The 24,404-nt window shown below is 36.3% G+C and overlaps 1 protein-coding gene across 3 annotated transcripts in view; it reads right to left on the bottom strand.

The window, feature by feature from the left end:
- Positions 1-24,404, bottom strand: part of LOC135839371 (uncharacterized) — a 74,788-nt gene that overhangs the window by 19,491 nt on the left and 30,893 nt on the right. The window lies entirely within an intron of this gene.

Raw genomic sequence — 24,404 nt, 5'->3', positions numbered from 1 at the left:
AGACAAGACTTCCTTTCCAGATGTACTTAACGCAACGTATTCAGCTTCACACGACGAAAGACTTACACAATTTTGTTTCTTAACTACCCAGTCAATTACGTTGCCATAATGTAACACAAAAATTCCAGACGTTGATTTCCTATCTAAACAATCACCAGCGAAGTCCGAATCTACGTATACTCTTACAGAGTATTTATCAACGACTTCAGGTACTACGTAGGTAAGTTTCACGTTCAACGTACTACGTAAATACCTGAGAATACGCTTACTATATTCGAATAGCTCCTTGTTTGCCAAGTGCTGGTATCTGCTTAGAAAGTTTACAGCAAAAGCGATATCGGGATGTGTTCCCCTTGCTATGTAACTTAAACTTCCTAAGAGACCACGCACTTTGGTTTCATAACTTTTATCGAGCTTGAGATTGGTAATCTTCAAGCCCGGTTCGATTGGAGTTGAGATACTATTCGAATTAGATAAACCGTAATCATTAACTAACTGCTCGATATATGAATTTTGATGTATTTCCAACTTTTCTTTACTACGATTAATTTCCATTCCAATGAACTTCTTGCATTGTTCCAGGTCTCTGATTCCAAAACGCTCATTCAATCGCTTGACCAACCATTCAATTAGACGATCATCGCAACCTGTAATTAGAAAATCGTCTACGTAAACGACAAACACGCAACGTAGAGGATTTTTGGCATCGAAGTAGACACACGGATCAACTTTGCTCCTTACGAAACCGAGCGAAAGTAAATACTCATTCAATTTTGCGTTCCACGACTTGGGACTCGTTTTTAACCCATATAACGAACGTTTGAGAATATATACGACACCTTTTTCTTCGTTAGTCCCTTTCGGTGGGTTGAACATAATACCTCGGTTTATATCTCCATTGAGAAATGCAGTACTCACATCTAGCTGTCTCAACTGCCACTTGTTGACCATAGCTAGATTGAGCATCGAGCGTATTATCGGTTGATTAGGTGTTGGAGCGTATATTTCATCCAATTCATAGAAATGATTGTCTTTGAAACCACGCAACACCAATCTCGCCTTAAATTTCACCCCACCATTCGAGTTGATTTTTTTCTTTAGAACCCACTTACTGTCTACTTTCGAATAATTCTCTTTATTTACGCTTTTTTCAGATGCTGAGTACCAAACGTCCTTGATCTCCATCGCCTTTAACTCTTCATCTATCGCTACACGCCAAAATTTCGACTCAGGACCGTTTAACGCTTCTTCATACGTAAGGTCATCAACCCCAGCGAGTGCAAAACAAGCAAAATCATCGGATCGATCGTCGGTAGCTGAAGTATCAATCATACTACGATCAACGTTGATTTCACCGCTACGTTCGGCTTCGCTCAACTCATCTGGGTTTACCCAAGATGAGCACCCAGGAGCTGACTCTACCGAACTACGTACATCTTGCTGATTCGTAGGTATGATATCTACGTCATTTATACTTACAGTTACAGACGTTTTGATCAAATGATCGTTGATGATATCGTGTATCTTACGCGTTTCATCGACTTCTACGCAACTCGAATTCGTAAATTTATTTCGTAAAACATCGTACAATACATAACCTGTCTCTGTAAAACCGAGTAAAACCATATCGATCGACTTCTCATCAGTTTTCTTTCTCTTTTCAGGCGGTACCAGAACTCGTGCAACGCTTCCAAACAATCTCACTCTCGATAAATCCGGCTTTCGGCGATTCCACAGCTCGTACGGTGACAGATCGTTCAAGGCAGAATGCGGTAAACGATTGTACACGTAGTTCGCCGTGTATGCAGCGTAAAGCCAAAATTTATTCGTTAACCCGCCTTCGTATAACAGAGCTCTCATTTTTTCCTGTATGGTTCGGAAAAAACGCTCGACGGTGCCATTATGCTGCTTCTCATACGGCTCACTGTTCTGCATCGATATGCCTTTCTCATCGACAAACTCTTTGAAGGTACCTCCGATAAACTCGCTAGCGTTGTCGCACCTTATACGCTTAACCTTCGTATTCCATAACGTTTCACTAATATTGACATACTTTTTTAGGTAGGTACCTACTTCAGCTTTACTTCTCATTCCGAACGTTACTCCCCATCTCGTACAGTCATCTACGAAGCCAATCAAATATCGCTCGCCTTCTAGTCCTTCTGTAATAGGACCCATTACGTCAATATGAACAAGATCGAGCGGATTTGGATACCTATACCTACTCGAATCATAGGTATGTTTTTTCTGTTTAGCTTTGCAACAAATTTGACATTGATTAAAAGGTGGACAATCACATCCACGTAACTCAGGAATCTTATCCAACACCGTCTTGCTCGTATGAGCCAACCTACGATGCCAGATGTCGCCTTCACCTTTTAATTTATTTATCTGTTTTTTGTTTTTCAGATTTACATCACTGTCACTGCACGTACCGGTATTTCCTATACCTACACTTGAAACATTCGAATTTTCAATACCAGAATCATTACCTATCGTCGTCGAAGTATTACCTACATTTGTCGAGTCGCTAACATCATTTGTAATCAACGCAGATGAATAATCAGAACAAGAGTACAACATAGGAGGTATATTAATCATAAACTGAATCGTATACAATCCATTATCGTTAAGTACTAATCTAGACACGATGTTTCCCGCAGGATCGACCAAACGAGGATCTTCATCGAAGAAGAAACGATAACCATTCGCTACGATTTTCGACACGGACAGAAGACTAAAAGAAAGACTAGGTACGTAGTATACCTCGTTCAACCAATAGACGTTTCCGTCATCGGCTAGAACTCTCAACTTACCTACTCCCTCTTTCATCAGAGAGACCTCACAATGAGCGGATTGCAAACTCTCGTTTACTTTCCTCTCACCGAGCAGGACTCCGGGATGTTTTAGAAAATGCGAAGTCGCACCACTGTCGACGACAAACGTGATGAAATCGACGCCGTCGTCATCGTTTGTCTCGACATACGCATTTTCTTCACCGAGGTTTAAAGCGGTCGAGTCACCTAAAAAATAATTCGAACCGATATTTACGTTACGCGAATTTCCGAAATTTGAAATCGCGATACTATCACCGAAACTGCTACGACCGACTCTATTTTTAACGAAATCATCTACGATATTACCACTACGACTGTCTTCTAACGAGAAATTTTTCTTTTTTTCAGAAGTCGACGGAAAAAGACCTAACGCGATCGACGGACGAGGACCTGACGAACCGGACGAACCTGCAGTACCAGACGTACCCGACGTACCACTCGACGAACCGTTACCACCGTTATTACGCGACGAATCACCGTTTTGAGGGCAGTTACGACCGATATGCCCTGTCAGATTGCAACGATAGCAAACGATACTTCCCCGAGGGTTGGTATCGTTCCTAAAGTTTCCTCCGGCGGATCGACAAGACTTGGCCATATGGCCCCGTTTATTACACTTATAGCAGGTACGATCTTTGGCTTGAACGAAGCCATTTTTACCACTACGATCACCGTTACCGTTCGACGAATTACCGGACGAGTTCGAATTACTACTACGCGATTTATTACGATTACGATTACGATTATTATTATTACCGGATTGATCGGATGCGGCCATCGCTGAACCGGTACTTGTCGAACTCTTCGAGGTCGAGGAGTTCTTCGAGGTATCTTCCAAACTCAAAAGCAACGAGGAGATTACTTTTGGATTTGGATCTCCAGCTGTGACGTGAATCAGTCCCCGAGCAGTCATACGCACTGACTCGTACTTGGGCGAATTGCCTAACGCATTGATCAGATACGTATAGATCTCCGATGGAGTCAACTTCACGTCCAAACTCTCCATATCGTTGACGAGCGTATAAAATGCCTCCAAGAACTCCTTCGGACCTTTATACATATCGATGACAATCTTCGAAATACGAGTTCGACAGTCGATAATTGCTGCTTGGTTTTCCGCCTGATACAAGGAGTTGAGCTCCGTCCAGAATACGTACGGATCCTCTGTCTCCTTGACCAGTCAGAAAACGTTCTCAGCTACGTGCCTAATTAAAATTTCTAAAGCTTTCGCTTTTTTACGCGACGATAACGAATTTACTTCTAAAATTGCGGTCTGAAGTCCTTTGGCTGCCAAAATAACTTTGATTTTTCTTTTCCAGGACACGAAGCCCGTACCGCGAAAGACCATCGACTCCATTACACGATTATCACCGGCACCGAACATACTACCAGACGAACTACTCGAATCGGATTCTACAGCTGCTTCGTCGGACTCGTCGTCGTCGTCGCTACTATCACTAACGTCGCTCGGATCGTCGGATGGACCAGGAGGTGGAGGAGGTGGAGGACCGGATGACGGATTAGACGGAGGAGGAGGAGAAGCAGAATCGGTTGGACCAACTTGTTCACCAGAACCAGAACTACTCGTACCAGCTACGTTAGCGTCGCCACTGGAATCAGATACGTTACTTTTCGAAGTACTTTTACCCTTCGACGACTTTGTTTTACTTTCGTTCTAATTTTCGTTTACAGGGAAACCAGCAAAGGTCGTACTGGATTTACGTTTACACTCGTCGTCGTCGTCTACGTTGACCGATTTTCCTGACCGCAAGTAGGACAGGACTGTCGACATTTACTTCGTCGAACACTACACGAACCGAAAATTCAACAGCTACACAAGCCGGATACTTGGACGAGCAAATCCACACAGGATACCAAAACGTCGTCGAATTACAGAGCGTTTCACTAACCACGCTCTGCTACCATGAACGATAAATCGATCAAAATCGATAAATCTTACTCAAAGAATATTGACTTTTAATCAAACAATTCGACATACTAAAACATAACGACTCAAAATAAATAGAAATATTTATTTACTCGGTCAATGACCTAAGTCAATGAACCAAAACAAAAACAAAATTGAGCAGAAGCTCGACAACTTTATAACTCGACGATTGAATCAATATTAACACGACGAACTTATATACATAACGAATACAACGAAAAATAAACGATAATTTAACAGCCAACAGTTTACGCGATTTTACGAAAAGAACAAAATTTCATTAAAAACATAACCAGCGATATTTAGAATTCGCGAAACGAATTTTTATTTTTTATTTAAAAATAAAAACTAAAATTACCGAACGTTCGATACGTTACGGTTACGATACCAATTTTGCCAACACTTTTTGACAATTTTTCCAAAAAATTGACACTTTTTGACATTTTTTAAAAGAAATTGACACTTTTGACAATTCTTTCAAAAATTGACACTTTTTGAAAACTTTTTAAAAAATTGACACTTTTTGACTACTTTTTAAAAAAATTACACTTTGGCAATTTATCCAAGAATTTCCACTTTTTGACAACTATTTCAAAAATTGACACGTTTTCACAATTTTCCCAAAAATTGACACTTTTTGACATTTTTTAAAGAAATTGACACTTTTTGACAACTTTTTTGAAAATTGACACTTTTTTACTTGGGTGAATTTAGCAAAAAAAAAAAGGCGAAGCTAATTTGGCAAAGAACAGGGCTTTTGTTTGGCAATGTTGGATCAAAAAGAGGAGTTATTGAACTCGAAAATCAATTCTTTTTGGTTTTGGAAGCGTGCCCCCAAAAAAGGAGTGACAACGAAGACCTTCTTATCTCACAGAGAAATTTGTGTTATCAATGAAAAATATCGTGGTAACACCTTTTTTTATCGTTCATTATAAATATTTACGTTTCATTTATTGGGACCTTTTTCAAAAAAGGTTTTCGTTGATAGGAATTTTTCAGTGGAAAGTGTCAAGAATGAGCGACGAGTGATCCAAAGGTCATTGCTCCCATCACATCCCATATCTCTATGCAGAATTAAATTGCAACCAATTCTTTAAACAAACGTAATTTTTTCATAATGGCTTTGATATACGGATCAAATTAATCCCATATTTATACAAATACCGTTCTCGAATTGAAATTTATTCTGCGTCAATTATCGAACCATAGGACTTCATCAATCATGCCGATTCGCCCAACAGACAAATGAGAAAGAGGAAGGAGGGTAATCCTCATCTCTAAAATAGTACATCCGTAGGAGATGTTTCCGTGTCGTAATCTCATTTTTATTGGAGGTATTCAAAGACATACGAGTAGGTACTACAAGACAAATATTAATGAATTATAGTACTACAGACTTCAAGGTTGGTTCATTCGTCTATACAGATAATATCACCGGTAGCGTAGGGAGGGCACACAGGGTCCTTAGGATGAAAAAAATTGCAATAGTAAACGTAATTGCATCGCGCCGCGTCGTCCTCTTGTACGCGCGCGAATTTAAAATATTTCGTATCGCAATCGACGTTTTGGCTCAAATAACGAAGGCGAATAAATTACATTACGAGTATAGATGACCCGCCGCGCCATGCCATGCCATACTATACCATACCGCTGTGTCGAGCTAATTAATTATATCAAGACGAACATCAGGGGTAAACGAGGGGGACAGCTTGTGAAAACAAACGTGTCGAAGTTATCGTGTCTATGTAAATACCCGAACACGTTAGCATAATGATAAGTATTGTAAGTACAAGACGGTGCAACATACGTACTGTACGTGTAAATGATTAATAAAAACATGAGAAAAAATTGTAGGTACTCGACGACGAGTCCCATACTCGAATAGTGCACAATAATAATAATGTGCATATATGCACAAGTCTACGTACATGTCCTTTTCCCTCCTCCTCCTCTTCTCCCTCGTTCATTTCAAGCTATCGTGCTTGCGGCTATATTCGCGCAAATAGTTGGTTGATGTGCAGAAAATTCTGCATATCCTTTCTGTAGGGCCTTATGCAGGCATAAGACGACGATTCTCATTGACGACAAACCTCCTCTCGTTTGTTGGAACAACTCTCAGAGCCGGATAACGACGGTTTATGGTGTTTTGATTAATGGCCACAATTTACAAGAGCATCGCCTAGCTCACGAGACCGGAGACAGTACAAATGAAGATGATGTTGCGTAGTATGTATAAATATGAAATATTAAAATCGTGCCCGATTTCGCATGAACGCGGAATATACTCGTATAGAGAGATCTCGTGAAACCGCAGAAATCGTATAATCGCGCCAAAGTGCATTAGACTTTGCTGCTATTCTAAGCAGACCGATTTTTCATGGCGAAGGCAACGTGTCGTATCGATGTCGTTGTCTTTTTCGATATTCCACCAACCCTGCTTCGTGTTCTGGTTTACCTATACCTACCTATAACGACGTCGATTTGTAAATTTAAATCTAAAATTAACTTCTATTTGTATCGTCGCGGTCGCGATTCAATTTGACTCCAATAGTTTAGCAAAGCTTATTGAAATATCGTATACCTATACGACTATACGTATTTACGTAATAATCGTATTCCACGTTCCCCTGTCCTTACTCTACCTGTATGAAACGAACTCGACGAGTTCTCTACAACTTAATCAATCACTTTTATACGTTTTCATTCGATAATTAATTTTCTCTCAAATTGGGGCTTTTTCTACTTCTTCTTCGTACACCTTTCAACACGAATAGAGTACCGAAACCTCGCTCACCATATAAGTAATATTTCGATATGACATGTGACTATGTACGAGTAGAATGGTAGCCTCGTGTTTGACGCGACAATAACGCAGAAAAACACTCGCAGGTATTTCAGCGAGAGTGGGTGTTTCATTAGCCCTTCTAGGCATAGAAATAGAAATGGTGGCTTACTCGAAACCAATTTCATCGTTTTCACGACGTTTTATGTGATTCTTTCAATAATTTCATTCTATTTTGATTTTTGATAAGTAATACTCTTGTTTGATCAATTTTTCGTAATTTGAATATTTTTGAAAAATTATTTTAGTAATTTTGCGATAGGTAGGTACTTATTTTGCTCATTTTGCAATCAAGTTATCCAATTTGTTGCCATTTTAACAAATTAATTTTTAAACAATTTTCGTAATAATTTGCTCGATTATGATGATTTTTTCTTCAAATTATGGTTATATTTTTAATAATTGGGTGGATCATCGTCTAAATTTGAGAAATTTGATCGATTTTTGATGAATTTCAATAATCCAAAAAGTGTTTCATTCTCATTTGTTAAAACTTGAAATTATTTCCTTATATTACTTACACCAGTTTTTTTTTTTTTTTTTTTTTTTTTGGTGAGAACTTTGAGTGATTTTTACGTCAATCATCAATTCGCGAAGATGAAATGAGATCTGTAATTCGAAACCCAGTAAACTGAAATTAATTAAATTTAAAATGAACCGAACAAAGATTAAAAATGAATTAATATCGAAACGAATAAAGTTGAATTACATTTGAATTTCTCCTCAAGAATACAAATACAGGAGGGCCAATGGGGGGGGGGGCGAAGGGGGCAGTTCCACGGGCCCGTGCGCTTTCCGGAAGGCCCGGTAAAAGAAGGGCTTGTGAAGTTGTGACGAAAGAAAAACCTCTTTTTTTACTTCTCAAATCATGGATTTTCGAAAGCGTTTGCTCTCGCTTCGCTCTTACAAAATCAACTTCATGGTTGTTGAAAAAGTTGAGCAAAATTTTGCGAAAATTGCTCAGAAATTTGTCAGAATGTCATAAAATTGGTTTAAACCAAGTAAAAGTTGATGCAGTATCGCAAAAATTCTGTAAATTGCATCTGAAGTTCTCAAATATTAAAAAAAAATGTGGAAAATTGCGAAAAATTAATCAAAAATATCAAAAATATATCGTGAAAAAATCACTTGAAGAGAAACCACCAGAAAAAATGTTAGTATCGAAAACATTTATGGAATTTCAGTAAAATTGTGCAAAACATTGCGAAAATTGCTTAAAATATCATTTTAAAACTCGTTGGAATAATAAAAAAAGACCATTATAAACAGGCTAATTAGAACCAAAATTTCATTAAAAAATATCTTGAAAGAGTTAAACCTCGTAAAAGAACGAAAGTGTATGAGCAAACTTTGTGAAAATTGCAAAAAAAAAATGTTAAAATGTCATTAAAATCATTCAAAGTTTCTGAAACACGATGAAATATTTCAAAATTTGAGTGAAATATCGCAAAAAGCGTGCAAATATCAAAAAGTTGTAGAAAATTGTTGAAAACTTTTGCTCTTACAAAAGTATCGTTTTTATGCCTCTCGAAATTCAAATTTTCAAGAGATTTCGCCCTCACTTAACCCTGTTCTCTTTTCTTTTTCAAAATTACATAAAAAAAATTCTAAAATTTTAAAATCCATAAAGTAAACTTCTTGGATAAAAAATATCGTTTTTAGGTCTCTCAAAATATAAATTTTCAAAAGTTTTTGTCCTCCCTTCACTCGGGCCTGCCCTTTTTTTTTAAAAAAAAAATCAGGTTTCAAAAAAAAAGCAAATCGTTTTTGGCCTCTCGAAATTAAATTTTCAAAAACTGTTGCCCTTGCTTCGCTCTGGTTAATTTGTTTCTTGTTTTGAAGTACACATAAAACTTCACATTTGGGCCCCTAAAAATCCAAAACGGAAAATGAAAATTTTCATAAGTCATATTATTATGAATTATAATATTATTCGGAAAAATTGGTATGTATTTTCCCCCTGATATAAGTTGATAAATATTCAGTCACCCCCCCCCCCCCTACGAGTGAAAAAAATATAAATTTCTTCAGAAAAGACGAACATTTTTGAAAAAGTTGGTATCATTATCAAAACTGTCGTTGCTTGTTTCGAATTTTTATTCACTTTCCTCTGTTCCATACTTCTTGAATTATAAATTTTCGAAAACATTTGCCACGAGAATAGGTTTTTTAGACTTAAATTTTTCAGATTTGAAGGACGTAGTTTACTAGAAAATTTAATTCGAAAAAAGGGCAAAATTAGTGTTTTTTAAAATTATTTTTCGACAAACGTGTACCATACGTATAAGCTGAAGCTTGAAGAATGAGAATGAATCTTGAAACAGTAGAAACCTATTTGCTCTTGTGTTGAGGAAAAATGATGCAATCAAGTAACAAACGTATACACGTATTTTATAACTTCAAAACTTGGACATTCGACGAAAAATGGAATAAAATCAGTTTGTCACGATGGCTTTTTGAAAATTGAATTTTCTTTCACAATAATTGTGACACAAAATGTGAGAAAATTATCGCAAAATTCGTGATTTTAAATGAATTGCGCATTTTTTTAGTACTTCAACAATTTACTTTAGAATTTCAATTTTTTTTTGCGAATTCAATAATTAGATGCTAAAGTTGTAAGAAGTTGCGCAATTCATCCAAAATTGTGAAATTGCCCCTGGGCTTGCTAAAATTTTTACCATAATGGTTCAATAAAATACAGAAAAAACTTTTTCAAAACACAAGCTTTATTTTGTCCTCGCTTCGCTCGAGTCACTTGACTTTTTTTCTTTTCTGAACAATGATTGTTCAAAAACAACGAGATAGTTTTACAAAATCTTGAGTGAGGAAAGAAACGAAAATTTTGTAGGTCATTGCATCGATTTTTTTTTTTTATTGCAAAAGTAGTCCAAAAATCACAAAAATATTTCGACTCTGGATTTCAATGAAACGAACTTTTGTTAGAGGTTGAGTGAATTTTTTTGACAATTCTCTGGTTCTTTCGAATAAAATGCGAAATGGGCAGAGTGGATGGAGAAAAATATCGAAAAAATCTCCTGTTAGAATATTTTAAAAATATGAGGGCGCCTTGAAAATTTGATTTTTTTTGAAGGGAGGAGGAGGTGGTTAACTATGGGTAGAGAATAGAGATATTGGGCTTCAAATCTCCAAATTAATTTTAGAATCGGACTCAGAAACTTCGAAAAATCAATTTATTGATCATTTTAATTTGAACATTGAGAAAATTTATCGAATTGATATTTGGCAATATGTAACTAGCTATTAATGGGTTTTATTTTGATAAAAGCAAACAGCGAAGATGAAAAATATTGATCTTACGATACGATCAAGTATTAATTTTGATGGAATGTGTTGGTATGTATGTATCCATTCTATTAGGTATTCCATTCACTTGCGGGCTGCCATAATGTCAATTTTTGGAAAATTCGCGTTTTCACGCATTTTGCGCAGTATAACTTATTTAATACTATTTCTACATTGCACTTCTCAAAATGAATTAACCGAAGATAAATCCAGACGTGCCTTGCCAGCAGAAGGTACAAATTGGACTACCATACGAGCAATGGATTCCATCTACGTGGACAAGACAATCTTCGTGAAGTGGCTGATGGAGATGACCGATAACATGTTTCTTCTCACTCGTCCGAGCCAATTTGGAAAATCAACTTTTATCAACATGGCGGCCGATGTTTTCCGTGGCAATGAAAGAATGTTCCAAGGGTTAAAAATATCTGAATTCGGAAACGTCGGATTACTGAAGAAACGTGGAATAACGTTGCCGAAGAATCATTCGATATGGATCACGTATCCGGTAATCGAATTGAATTTCGCTCATTTTACTCCTTTTACATCAGTCGACGAATTTAAGTTGCGTCTCAATAGCAAATTACAAGATATAGCGGATAAAAGTATAAAACCTATTCGAGGTTTTAATGCTACGTGTCTTGGGATTGGATGTTTTACGATTCTGTTGCACGCAGCGTTCAATTTCCCTGTCGTCGTATTCGTAGACGAGTACGACAAACCGTTTCATCATGCTCTTTTCGAGGTGAAAAATGATAAATTGGTTGAAGACATCAAATATTATTTGGACTCATTCTTCGAAGAGCTCAAAAATAGCAGAAAAACTGTTGCATTAGTCTTTCTTACCGGGATCACGAAATTAGACCTGAATTCTGTGGAGAGCGGTACCAACTGCATAGTGGATTTGACTCACAGTCCTGTAATGGCCGAAGGTTTTGGAATAACCGCGGAGGAAATCAGAGTTAATTTCCAGTTCCACTTGGAGCAGTATGCTAGAACCACCCTCCAGGGAAATCCAACATCCGAGCAACTGAAAATCGCGGTTAAGAAAGTTTGTTCAGAATTGAAATTCTGGTACGAAGGGTACCAGTTTGATGAATCCCTACATGCCAGTAAGGTATACAACTTTGTATCTACCATCAACAGTTTGACCAGAAAAAAATGTGAATCCTACAGGTCATCTACAGGTTCCATTGAATACCTCGTTTCGAAGTTCTATAAAAGTTATTCATTTACCCAGTTGAAAAAAGGTTTCGAAATTTCTACTAAAGAGTTACGAATTAGAGACGATCCGAAGTATTTTCCCCCGTTATTGAAACGTTGGATGCTCATGTACGGTTATCTTACGATCTCGTATTACAATAATGCTTCTAAAAATTACGTTTTAAAAATTCCCAATCACGAAATTGAAGTAGCGATTTGCAATAATTTGGCCGGCTACGACTACTTCAATTCTTCGTATTTCAAATCATCTCGTATGAACGATTTGAAATCGATAAAAAACAGTCTCGCAAATGGGAATATTAAAGTGGCGATGAACATTTTGAAAACTTTTCGGTTCAAACCATTCATCCAACTAGTCAATGCTTTGCATGGTAAAGTTAGTCCTGAGGAGGCGTCGAGGCGCCTAAGCATTTTATTTCCTATCGCTGATATTAGTGTTAAGACTGATTTCAAGTTCAAGAAGGATACTGATCCGAAAAATGACGGAGGTGATGTAGACTTGCTCACCAATAATCTTCCAATTAATTATGTTATGCAAATAGAATGCTCAGCAACGAAAACAGCTGTGCATGCAGTTAATCAGCTGATAAATCACCTTTCAAATCATCCAGTCTCTTTTAAAAACGCCATCGGTAATCCTGATAAAATTTACTTCGTTGGTCTTCAATTTGAGATGGTAATGGTGAATGATTACGATGGATACATCACGTTGGATAGCTGGATCTGTATATTATATGAAAAGGGGCATTTGAAATTTGAATCTGCGCAATTCAGCTCGCAAGAAATGGAAAGAAAATTCTTTGAGAGTCGATCCAATGAGCTGAAATATACCAGCGTCTCTACAAAATGACGTTTTTGTTTTATGGCGGATTAAAGTATTAGTACCGGAGTCATTGGAGGGAGGGGGGTTGATTTCTTTACGTTTCTCGATTATTTTTTTCATAATTTTTTTAAAATTTTTTGCATAGAAATATTTATGATTTACAACTTTATTTACTTTTTTATTGGTTATCAAGTTGTAATATTACAGTAGAATTGGACGCTGATTGTCTCACAAATTTCTTATGCTACGATATTATATGTACTTTGATTTTTGAACTAGCTCGTATTTGGTTTCAAAGAGACACAGTCCCCCCCAATAGAAGATAATTCCCTATTTTTTAATTTTCCCCATCTGCAAAAAAATGATGCTGGTGCTCTCCCCCCCCCCACGAGTTGAAAAAATCAATTTTAAAAAAATTAAATTTATCAATATTTTTTGTTTTTGCGTTAGAATTTTTCTGAATAATCCCTTTTTCAAGAAAAAACTTTCCCTGTCCCTTCAAACCATATTGGCTCCTAGAAAGGTACCCCCCCCCCGGAAGTTGAATAAATCAGTAAAAATGAGAGTAAATCAAAATCAGGGAAAATTTTTTGGAAATATTTCATTTCCACGTCGGAATTGTTCTACCTGATCCCCTTTTCAAGAAAAAATGCAATTACCAACACCCCCCTTCACAAATGAGGTTGGTCCCCCTGCATGAAGCTTATGCTGAAGTTGAAAAATATCGAAAAATATGAAAAATTGATGTCTGTAGGTACAAAATTAGGTATCTGAAAATTTTTCATCTCTGAGCAGAATACGAGTACTTCTATTCAGATAATTCTTTTTTCAAGAGAAACCTTCCCTCAGGACCCTCCCTTCCTCAATAATGTTGGTAACCTACGACTTACAACGTTGAAAAAATTCAATCCCCTTTCAGAGTTTTTTTTAAAATGACTTCTCTTTGAGAAAAAACCTCCTTACTTAAATTGGCAATTCACGCCGAAAGTGATTACTGATAAATTACTGAAATCAATTCCTTCGTCTCCCAAGCGATAATCTTGACTATTAGTTCAACTCATTGGGTTACGATAAAACTTTGAAAATCAAGGTAACTAATAATAACTATAAAATTAATCTTTCATTAATAAATCAAATTATTTTTAGAAAATGAGGAAGGGACCAAGTTTTAATGGGCGGGGGGGGGGGGATAAATCGAAAGCATTAAACAGTGCCTTTCTGATGAAGATGGACCAAATCCAAGGATTTAAAAGTAGAAATATTTTAATTTTTTTAAGAAAGGGAATGATTTATACTTTTTTTCATCATGTAGAGAGGGGTCAAAAATATTTGACGTCATTTCTAATGAAAATGTACCAAATCTACAAATGTGAGGATTAGAAAGTGAAATAACGTGAGAATTTCAATTTTAGGATTTCTTATATTATATTTTGAGAGAAGGGCAAGGGGAGGGGAGGGCTCCCTGGCACGATTTATTTTTACCAACATAGTCAGAGAAATTTTTCTCATCAAACCCTACAATTTTAGGGCATTAACAAATGATATTTATGTAACAAGTACATAGGTAGAGGTTCCTATGTATGTCTTGTTGAGAAACTCGCGCTTTACACATTTTTAAATTTGATTTTTTCACTTTTTCATGAAATTTTCAAATTTGTCAAAAATTTATGCTCGAACTCACCCTCCACGTGTCTTACTTAACAAAAATAAATACCTATTTATATTCTTCATTGTTTGTATAGAGAATCATTTATTTAAAGAAATGAAACTGTATGAAGGATAAAGCCTCGGAAAGCGATTATTCACGTTACATAAGGATATCCAGTATCCACTGCAGATAGAGCGGCACAAATAATCCAGTTTTATCTTATCGCCGGCGTATCGTGGGTATCTTCGATTTGCGTGACGTTGTAAAGAATCGCAGCTTTATCATTTTTCATTCGCGAGTTCCGAGTTGTAGAATAGAATGTCTGTCTGATGGTAATCTACCTACGATGCTATAGAAATTCAGATTACGTGGTGTGAGAGAAAAAATATGGTGAAAAAGAAGAAGGAATTAGCTACCCTTATAGTTACAGACTTGCGAGGTTGCCAAAAATCATTTTCAAATGTAAATGGTATGAGAATTTCCCAATATTTTCGAACTCGGAGATGATTGTTGGATGTTTTTAGAGTTTCCTACTGAGCAGAGCATTTGAACTTGGAAGGAAGAAATTTGACCCCAAAATCAGAACTGGGTACATCAGAGAAGCAAGATTTTTCTCATCCATACGGCTGTTTTTAAAATTTTGAGGGCCCTTGCGGGTTCAGCGTCTTCTTCGTTCTTCGACATCTGTTTACGATCGAGAATCAGTGGCTATGAAAACTTAGATTTGACGCATATATCATTTTTTTGAAATTTCTAACTGAGAACTCATTTCCTCTGACTGTTGAGGGGGGGGGGGGTAAACGATTTTCAGAATTTTATATGTAGATTTGGTGGATGTATTGAGCACATCAAGTAAGTATATAATTTATTATGCAACTTATCAAAATGGCTCAAAATTCCTCAAGAAGATCAACTAACTCGCAACAAAACTCTTGTCTCTTTTTGAGTACTTTTGGAAAACGTCAACCGAAAGTTTCGTTGATTTTTCAACACTATCGTACTTTGTTGGGAAATTGGCTCAATTTGAGGCTCAAAAATTCTTCAAAAGTGCTTTAAAAAAAGTTAGATGCAAATTTTTAGTCTTCTGTCGAAATTTTAACCCATTTTGCGTATTGCGATAGACAATTTAAAAAAAAATTGATTTCAAAAGTTCTTCTAAATTTCTCAAAAAAACATTCTAGTCGAAAAATTTGAATCTCTTGTGAAATTTTAATCCATTTTGATGGGTTACTGACTTTTTTTCAAAAATCATGTCCCAATTTTGGGATTGGACTGAAAATTCTTTTTCGTGTTGGTAACTGATCGTTTAGTTTAGAAACTTTCGAATTGATTTAGTTTAGCTGTTAAACGATTCGAGTACCTAATCGACCAATTAATAAATACAAGTACATAATTAGATAAAAATCAAATCGATTGATTGATCGATTACAATCGAGTAATTTATTATCGTGCATAATTCATTGAAAAATTTGATTAATTTATCTACTTCATTTTCTCGCTTCAATCTTCTTCTGATTTCATTATAGACTAGAAATTGAAACTTTGTAGCCTACTTCCTAACTAACTTATTGCGAACTTTTCTGTTTCAGGTGATGAGTAGGTACCAGAATTATTGAATATTACTCGTTTGCCGATACCTGTAAGTACCTTTGAAAAATTATTGAATTTATAAAGAAAGAAGCCATCGGCATCATCTTTTCAATGATTGCAGCTTTTTGCTTAGATACAAGGGATGGGAAACATTTTGGATCCACTCTCTTTGATTTTAACGAAATTACAGGGTGTCTAACACTCCTATTTATCCTATTTATCCTACTAAAGTCCTTTTTTTTGCCTATGACACCTTTTTGTCCTTTTAGTGTCCTTTTTTTCAACAATTTTATTCAAAAGTCCTTTTTTTTTCAAAACGACTTTCAAATTTTCGATTTTTCCCCCTTTTTTCCGGAATTTTGAGCTTGTAGAAAAGGGCTCATTTGTCGACTTTTTTAGAACTCGAATCACACATTTTTGGGAGCTTCTGCCCTCGCTTCGCTCGGGCTATTTGCTCTTTTTTTCCAACTACGTGACTTATTGTTTGAATTCAAGAAATGTTCAAAGTTTGAATCAGAAAAAGAAACTCCTCCTTCCTTACAGAATTTTTTTATTTCTCTGCAAAACATGAAATTTTGAAAACTTTAAGCCTTGCTTCACTCGGGTTTGTTTGCGTTTCTTTTTCAAGTTTGAATTTCTTCTTTTCTTTTCTTTTTTTTTTTTTTGAATTGGGGTGTTGAATCGTAATTTAAATTTTAAGATTTTGTAGCAAAATATAGGTAACTTATTACACAAAAAAACATCGTTTTCATACCTCTCAAAATATTGAATTTCTAAGGCTTTTGCCCTCGCTTCGCTCGGGCTAGTTAGCTTTTCTTTTTCTAGTTTTAAATTTTCAAAAAAAATCATAAGTAATTCAAATTTTAAAATTTTGTAGCAAACCATAAATTATTAATTCATCACACAAACAAACTTTGTTTTTGTACCTCTCGAAATGCAGATTTTCGAAAACTTTCGCCCTCGCTTCGCTCGGGCCCGTTTCGAATACCATCGTTTTTATGCCTCCTCGGAATATTAATTTCCGAAAGCTTTTGCCATCACATTGCTCGTGGCCGTTTGCTTTTTTTTTCATTTTCAATTTTCAAGTGTTCAAAAATTGTCCTGTTGAAAGTCCTGCTAAAATTCCTTTGGCTGAATACTTAAATGAAAATTTTGAACCTCCCACCTTGAAAAACAAATTTGACCCCCCCCACCACCACAAAAAATTCCATAAGTGATCGAAAAATGACCTGCTGAAAGTCCTACTAAAACTCCTTTTCAAGTCCTTTTTTTTCATTTTGAAATTTTGTTGGACACCCTGAATTAAAACCCCTATAACCGTAACCCAAAATTTCAAGTGTTGAAGTTCATTCTGTGATTTTTGGGGAATTTTTGAAAATTTAAAAAATTCAAAAAATTTGTATCAAGAGCTATTTTGAACTACATAGGTATTTTATGAAGTAGATATAATTTTTTTTTTATCAAACTGCCGATTACTGATGAAGAAATTGTGAGTTGCTTCGTAAAGTTGGTTTATTTTTAGCTTTTCCATCCGAGTCATTGAAATTTCTGGAGTTTGAAAACTCGTCAGGGGCTTCAAAAAGGCCAAAATCGAGATTTTCGTCGTTTGATTCTTTCTGTTTTGAAAATCGCCTTCGAAGCAGCTTTTTTGAATTTCCTAATTTTTGAAAAAATCGTCAAAAATTCAAAATCGAACTTTTGCATTTGATATTTTGTTTACAGGCTCTCAGAACGTTCTCTTTCAATTTAGCTTGATATCATTCAGAGTGAGAGTTCTATCTAAAGGGTTCCTTGTAAGATTTCTATGGGTTTTTGAAACGTGCAAAAAAAACACACTCGTGTTCAAAAATTAGTTTTGTTTTCTGGGATCAGGTTAGAACTAAAATTTTCCACACTGATAACCTCGGTTTATCTGTTCTTTAATTAATAATAAAAAATCGAAACGAGGCTGCTCGCGTGGAAGAATTTTAACGATGTTTAGTCCCATATTTTTCAGCTTTCTCCCCCCTCCCCACTTCTAATCATAATTTCGCAACAATAAGCAAATGCTCAAGTTCAAAAACCTATTAGTCAAATAGAGAATCCCGATGGACTGGCGATCGCGACGCGTCTTCTCTTCATATGAGTAGTATTTTGTAACACGCCGACTTCGAAACGAGAAACGTTTTGATCTATTGCCAAGGTCAAGTTCGGCAAAAAATAATGTAAACTGTGTTACAAATCGAGGGGAATATCCCGTTGCCGGTCCATCGAAAAAGAAAAACTCGTGTACTCGTATATAGTATGGGTCTGTTTTGTGTTTATCCTAAGGTCACGTTGTCTGACTAGACTGAAAATGCACATAATTGCTATCGAAAAAAAAAAAAAAAATTACACGCTGGAAAATAGTGGGCAGATAGAGGCGGAAAGAGAGTGAGAAAAAAAAACGAAAGTAATTTAAAAATAAGCTCTTGCGATCGTAAAAAAAATTGGTTCATGGAGTAGGTTGCGCGGGTTGTGCACCGCACCAATCATCGAATCGCGACTATCGTCACGTATAATTTACAATCGTCGGTTGATCGTCACACGTTCGAAACAATTGCAATTAATAATTTAGCCAAAGTGTTGGCCGTGCCCTCGACAAATTAAATCAATTCGATGTCAGCTGCCAAGACGTGCGCGTCGTCTGGTGTACTGTACGTACTCGTAGACTGTGTAGAAACATTCACAAGAGATCTCATCTGCATCGTGTGTACTATAAACAGACGTCTGTCTGTGAGTCTGTGACTCCGAAGCGTGTGTAAGATGATGTTTATGGTCACTAGCTTCGGCAGCGATTTATTACGGCGGTCGTGATTAATGCACGTTAATTGATCGAATTAATTATCACTTCTCACATCTCGCCGAATAGAATCATCATTCTTATACGTAGGTAGGTACTTTGCACGTAATTTTGTACTGTGTTGAAAATGTTGCTCCAATTTTTTCTCATTTTTTTTTATTTTTTGGCAATTATTGTCTTCTCGTTTCATTTTCTGTTTTAAATGTAAACTCGACTGCGACTGCGACTGCGAAACACGCGAATCTGTATTGTACGTATATTTGAAATTTTGGGCAAAACTCCAATTATAAATTAACCGGCGCCCGGTCAAAATTAACGTACAATACTCGTACGTGGTGTACGTATTTTCACGTGTACTTTACCGCATAATTATTGCACTTTATCTACACTCTACTGAAATAATTAGCCGCCGCAAATATTGGGCAGTTTCCATTGTCGTTTTTCTACCCCACTCCGTCCTCCTCCTCCTCTTCTCTCGTTCTTTTTTCTTTTTACCGACGACGACTGCGAAAATTTCGTTCGTGGTGACTCGACGACCGACGACGTGTACGCGAAGTAGATATAATTTATTCATCGCGTATACGTATATACGTACGTACAATATACTACATTGTCGATGAGTTAGTGAAAACACTACTCGTTAATGTCCTATTATTTGATCGTAATTAGACGTGTCATTCTAGCGCAGCGTATATTTCTATAGCTTCTCTATGGTGTCGTGTAATTTTCAAAAATATACGCCAATTAAAATTCATTCGAAAACAAATTTATTAGCGTTGAGGTGCTTTCGTATGTATTTCGATTCGGATCGCGTTTAAGGCAGACTGTACTGTATGTTCTTCGACCAATCAAACCGCTTCTTCCTACTAAATGATTAAAAAACCATCGCGAGGTTCTTGTTGATCGCGACTTGATTATAATGGCTTTTACTCTGGTCGCGAAATTACGAGCATCGTACGTTTTTCGCCGAATAAACGTTGAAAGAGTTGTGGAGGTAGAGGGGGGGGGTAATGAGAGTTGAGGGTCAGGAGGATACAGAAAGGAAACGAGCGAATTTTACGACGAAGTAATGAGTGAGTCAGACTATTTTGGAATTGAATTTTTTTCATACCGTATGTCCCTTTGTAAAAATGATGTTTCTAGGGTTTTACAGAAATTTTACGATAACCACCTGAAATGGTGGAGAGGGTGCCCAATAAACATTGACCGAAATTATATGTAGGTTCTAAAGCAGGGTGTCTGATAGTCCTGCAAGTCCTGCAGTTGTCTTGCTTTTCAACAATTTTATTAAAAAGTCTTGCTTTCCTTTTCAATCAGACTTTATATTTTCAATTTATTTTTCTGCGAATTGATGAAAAAAATAGTCTTTAGAAGATGGAAAAATACAAAAATTTTCCATATTCTTTTACTCTCTTTTTTCCGTGTCCGTTGTGAGTTATTTTTAAAGAACGGTAGTGCAGAATTCTTATTTCAATTTAAGTATTTGAAAAAACGTTTGAAAAGTTGAACAGGATTATTGTCTATGTCTACCAATTGCGAAAAAGTCGCAGAATCGATCAAAAATACATCAAAGTCGCAATTTTATGTACCTACATGGAGAAAAATACCTTCACAAAATAATTTCAAAAATCTGTTGATACCCTGAAGATTTTATTTGGGGAGGGGGGCGGGTGGGGGAGGAAGCAGACTTTCGGTATAGTACAAAAATTCTTAAAAATGCGAGAAAAGTACCAAAAAAGTTGGTACGAATTTTTGAATTTTTAGAGACCAGACTCCTTGATGCTAAACAATTTTTAAAATCCGAAAACAGTACTTCTTTTAGAAAATGACCACAAAAAAGTTGGAAAAGTCGCGAATAGTCGGGGAGCCCGCTTAAGGATGAATTGCACCCCCTCGTCGATCCTCCGGGACAACTTTTTTCTTAAAGGTGGAGTCCTAAGGAACATTTCTAGCCCTTGTACTCGAAAAAAAAAGTGGCCCTACATACAAAATGACGGCCATTTTAATTGACAAGTCAGCCGAAATCGCAGATTTTGCGTTCCAACATAGTACTTGCACAAAATTTTTCAGACTGTACAAAAGTAGATCGAAAGATCAAGCGAAAATTCATCACCTGTCAAAATTTCAAGTGCTAAAGTGCGTTTTTCGATTTTTGGAGAATTTTTGAAAATCAAATTTAGGCCAAAAATGAAGGAAAAAATCAAAATTTTACCAAATTGACCAAGAAAGCTGAAATATGGGATACACCCTATTTTCGACATGCCAAATCGATTGGAAACTGTTTCAAACCGTTTTGAGCAGTTCTGGAGCCTCCAGCAGATTTTCGAAACTCGAAATTCCCACAAAATTTCACCAGAATGGAGTTGGAAAGCTGAAATTTATTCTGCAAACTAATTTCAATACGCTACGAAGTCAACTGCAAGAGGATTTCAAGTCGTTTCGGAGCATCCAGCGATTTTTTGAAAATTACTGGAGCCTCCAGTAGATTTTTGAAACTTCAAATTTCCTAAAAATTTCATCAAACCGAGATGGAAAGTCAAAATTTATTCTGCAATTTAATTTTAATACGCTACGAAGTCGTCTGCTGGTGGATTTCAAGTGGTCTTGGAGCCTCCAGCCACTTTTTGAGAGGTCGTATGGTGTTTTTTGGAAAATTGAAATTTCCAAGAAGTAGCTGGAAGCTTTAAAACCATTTGAAACCACCATGTAGTCGACTTCATATCGTATTGAAATTAGTTTGCGAAGTAAATTCCCGGTTGCCAACTCCATTTGGTAAAATGTTGCGGGAATTTCAAGTTTCGAAAATCTACTGTAGGCTCCAGTAATTTTCAAAAAGTCGCTGGAGGCTCCAAAACGATTTGAACGCACCTGAAGTCGTCTTCAGAGGGTGTTAAAATTGGAGTGTATAGTAAATTTCAGCTTTCCATCTCCATTTGATGAAATCTTGTGAAAATTTGAAGTTTCAAAAATCTGATGGAGGCTCCAGGAATTCTCAAAAAGTCGCCGGAGGCTCCAAAACGATTTAAAATCTCCCTGCAGTTGACTTCGTGGCGTATTAAAATTAGTTTGCAGAATAAATTTTAGCTTTCCAACTCCATTTCGGTGAAATTTTGTGGGAATTTCGAGTTTCGAAAATCTGCTGGAGGCTCCAGAACTGCTCAAAACGGGTTGAAACAGTTTCCAACCGATTTGGCATGTCGAAAATAGTGTGTATCCCAAATTTCAGCTTTCTTGGTCAATTTGGTAAAATTTTGATTTTTTTCCCTAATTTTTGGCCTAAATTTGATTTTCAAAAATTCACCAAAAATCGAAAAACGCACTTTAGCACTTGAAATTTTGACAGGTGATGAATTTTCGCTTGATCTTTCGATCTACCTTTGTACAGTCTGAAAAATGTTGTGCAAGTACTATGTTGGAACGCAAAATCTGCGATTTCGGCTGACTTGCCAATCAAAATGGCCGCCATTTTGTATGTAGGGCCACTTTTTTTTGAGTACAAGGGCTAGAAATGTTCCTTAGGACTTCCTCTTTAAGAAAAAGGTTGTTCCGGAGGATCGACGGGGGGGGGGGGGTGCAATTTATCCTCAAGTGGGCTCCCCGACTAGAAAAAATCTTAAAAATGTCACAAAAAATCGCAAAACAGTCGCGAAAAAGACGCGAATTTGTAATTTTTGAAAACAGTAGACACCCTGAAAACGAGGTGTAACAGGTTCTACTAGTCTTACTAGTCCCACTTTTTTTTTCAAAAGTCCTTTTAGTCCTACTCAAGTCCTACCTTTTCTTTCAATAAGACTTTTTCAAATTTTCAATTTTTTACCTTTTTTCCAGAATTTTGAACAAATTTTGTAGAAAAAGGCTCATTTGTCGACTTTTTTAGATTTTGAATTACACATCTTTGAGAGCTTTTATACTCGTACTACTTGTATTTACCAATTTTTGATGAAAATGAGGAAAACCCAAAATTTTACCAAACTGATGTGAATAGCTGAAATATGGCATGCTACCCTATTTTCAACCCTTCGAATCAATTGTATATTTTTTTGGAACTGTTTTGAGCAGTTCTGGAGCCTTCGGTGGATTTTTGAGAGTTTAAATACAAAATTTCACCCAATGAAGTTGGAAAGTTGAATTACTTTATTATTCCCTAGTGTTATACATAATGGGTCAACCGGAGGTGGTTTCAACCCATTCTGGAGTCTCCAACCTTTTTTTTTTTTTTGGAATTCTAGATTCCCAAAAAAGAAAACCATAAAACCATACCAGATCAACTTTAGCACGTATAAACACGATTATAGTGTCTTTTAGGCACCTTTTTGAAAATCTGGAACTTTCAAAATACCTATGGCTGAAGGCTCCAGAACGGCTTGAATCCAACTCTAATCAACTTCACATCGTTCAATTAGACAAATTCCAGATTTTTAACTTCATTGAGTTAATTTTTCTGGAAATTTCAACTCGAGGAAATCTGCGGAGGCTCCAGAACTGCTTGAAACGGATCGAAACCGCTTCCAATCGATTAGTTGGGGAGGAGGAGTGAGTTGAAAGTAGGGGTATGTGATTAATGACTTTTCATTTTTCAATTCGGTGAAATTCAGACTTTTCCCCCTCATTGTTGTCCCAAATTTGAATTTCAAAAACTCATCAAAAATTTAAAAAATAATACACAATGGCATCTGAAATTTTGGCTGGTGATGTATTTTAGCGAGTTTTCAAATTTCAAATCGTTCCGAATACTAAAAAAATCAAATTGCAATTGTTTTCAAGTCGAGTGATGGTTCTTCAAAAACTTAATTTTTTCACGTTTTTTAAAAATTGTAAAATTGGTCAAAAATTCACTTTTGTACCGGCACTATTGGAATTTTGTGTAACCACTTAAGACGGTCGAGAAGGTGCCCAATGAGCACCGATCAAAATTATGCGTTCTCAAGTTGATTTTTAGCCTCTCCGGAGCGATTTGAAATCTATGCAGAAAATTGAAAAACTGCTGGAGGCTCCAGAATGGCTCAAAACTAGTAATTGTTGATGCACGATACGAAAGTTGAATTGAAGAAATATTCACATTGATTCATTCATATTCCATGAAAAGTTTGAAAATCGCCTTTGAAAACAGCGTTTTGAATTCTTTCAATTTTCAAAAAATTTTCAAAATTCTAAAATCGAAGTTCAGCGATTGAAATTTGGGTACAGATAGCAAAAGGTTTTTTGATATGCTCTTTCGATCTAGCTTAGGTTCGTTCAAACCAGAGAATGCCAGTTCGAAAGATCCCCTTGTTAGAACTGTATAATGCCTCCTCCGTCACATATTTAAATAATTTTTTCAACTTGTCCGATAAAAATCTATCGTTCCGTTCTTCGAGAATGAAGA

This window comes from Planococcus citri, chromosome 3, assembly GCF_950023065.1.
Source record: "Planococcus citri chromosome 3, ihPlaCitr1.1, whole genome shotgun sequence".
In the NCBI taxonomy this organism is placed as follows: domain Eukaryota; kingdom Metazoa; phylum Arthropoda; class Insecta; order Hemiptera; family Pseudococcidae; genus Planococcus; species Planococcus citri.
This window is presented reverse-complemented; position numbering and strand designations above follow the sequence as displayed.